The sequence below is a fragment of the Arachis ipaensis genome, chromosome B08 (genome assembly GCF_000816755.2).
Source record: "Arachis ipaensis cultivar K30076 chromosome B08, Araip1.1, whole genome shotgun sequence".
Lineage (NCBI taxonomy): Eukaryota > Viridiplantae > Streptophyta > Magnoliopsida > Fabales > Fabaceae > Arachis > Arachis ipaensis.
Window position 1 is genome coordinate 16,621,544 of NC_029792.2, and position 2,147 is coordinate 16,623,690.

The 2,147-nt window shown below is 27.2% G+C and overlaps 1 long non-coding RNA gene across 1 annotated transcript in view; it reads left to right on the top strand.

Moving 5' to 3' along the window:
• Window positions 1–2,147, top strand: part of LOC110265767 — a 19,964-nt gene that overhangs the window by 1,406 nt on the left and 16,411 nt on the right. The gene's annotated exons all lie outside the window — the stretch shown is intronic.

Genomic DNA, 2,147 nt, shown 5'->3' on the forward strand with positions numbered 1-2,147 from the left:
TTTAAAAACAGAAAAATGTATTTTAATTCGTGTCTAAAATAAAAATAAATTAATATAATAAGTAACAAATTTAATTTGTACTTGATAACATTTTAGGCATTTTTCTTCCTTATTCATATGATTCACTCGTGTGGCTTTTTATCCTCATTATTTCTTTACTCATTCATGTGGGGGAGGTCACTCCTCACTAGTTTGTGTCTTCACATATACACATATTTTAGCCTTACTTTCATCATTGTATTGTCACTTTGCACACCTAATGCTTACTTCATTATGACCTCATTTCTCTATTTTTCTTTTCCATTTTAGTTTTTAATATTTATATAACATTGTTTGTATTTTTCTATTTTAGTTTCTAATGTCCATATGACAGAGTTTTTGGCAGGGGCTTTCATCAAATGTTAAATTCACTAAATTTGAGTAAAAAAATTAGATAAAGTTTAGTCTATGAACTGTCTTTAGAAAATACTCTAAACTTTTTAGTTATAAAATTCTGATACTATGTCATAAAATTTTTTTTTCTGCAAATTTAAACTAATAAAAAAAATACAAAAATAATTATATCCCTAATACAATAATCCTCTTAATAACAAATATATGTTGTTCACAAACGGTTGGAAATTACAATTTTCATCATAAATTGTTAATGATTGCCAAAACAAAGCAAATAACAATGCATCCAAAGAGGCTATAGTTTCATGCATATATGCAATGTTTTTAGAACTATATATCTATATAGGTTAATTATTAGTGGGTTTGTCGGAGATTGTTTTCTTGTCTTCATTTGGAATTTTATGAGTGATTAATAAGTGGAGCTATTATCATTCGGTTAATCATAGGAAACACCTTATTTTGGCATCTATAATTTGGTGACTTCCACGTTACAGCATATACACTATGGTGGCTCCCAATTAAGCTAAGGGTCTTACCAAATTTTCCAGATCTTATTGCTATTCATCAAAGACAAATTAATTTTCAACTACTCATCGAATTTGAACACAATATGTGTGCAAAAATTTGTGATGCAACAAATTAAATACAGAACGTGCACTACTTGTCAATTAATTGTTGATTCTTATTATGTTTGTCTTGATGGATCTATATAGATAAGGATGTTTCAATGTTTTTAATTTTGACCATTGCTTCTATTGTCAACCATTCCCACTTCATTATATTCTTCATATTAATTGATCATTTGCTGAAATGTTGGAAAGTAATCAATCAATTGCAAGTGGTGTATCATATGTCTTAATCTGGGATGAGCCTTCAACTTTTTGGAGAGTTCATTTTCATCATCAACTAATGGGATTCCCAACTTGGGCTGCATTGTTGAAATAGTTGTAATTTATGGGTTACACAGATTATGTCTCTGGTGGCTTTGGGAGTGACTGGTTCTCAGTTTGGGAAGAATATTCCGACAATTTTAAAGTACTTCAATTAGATAAGGAGTTAATAACATGTACTAAGCTATATATTAGATAGCTAGGTCATGTTAAGATAAAGATCTTATAAGATTTAGCTAAACTCTTCTATTTTAATGGTTAGTTTTTATGCTGTAATTTTTCTAAGATTTTATACCTTATAAATATTATGCTCATTTAGAGCCAATAAATTGAAAAGGATTATCTGTAGAAAATTTTTTTTGTGATTAAAAAAATATTGAAAAATATAATCGTGAGAATGTTAACTTCTGAAAAAAGATAATATAATTTCACGATATCAAAGAATGAAATCGTCTTAAAGTAGAAAGTAATTATTAAAGTAGAAGAGTTCAAAATTTTATAAGACTTTTATCTTATGAAATCTCATATAGCTAGGTTGGAAGAAAAAGGAAACATATTTTATAAAATGTGAAATTTTTTTTATGGACTCATTCTAATGAGTGAATGTGTGGAATTTTGCCATCATTTCTATTATCAAAAATAACATCGTAAAGGCGGAGTGTCAAAATGAATAATATCCACAATCGAATCAAATTAATAAGCAGTTACATATTTTAAGATAAAAAAAAAATTAATTCATATCATATCTAAATCTAATTTGATCTGTTAGTACATAGGATCAGATACTTAATGTAGCTATCATATTCGTGAATTCGATGTAAGATATTATTTGTTAGATTTTTTTTATTTCTTTTTTTGTTATTG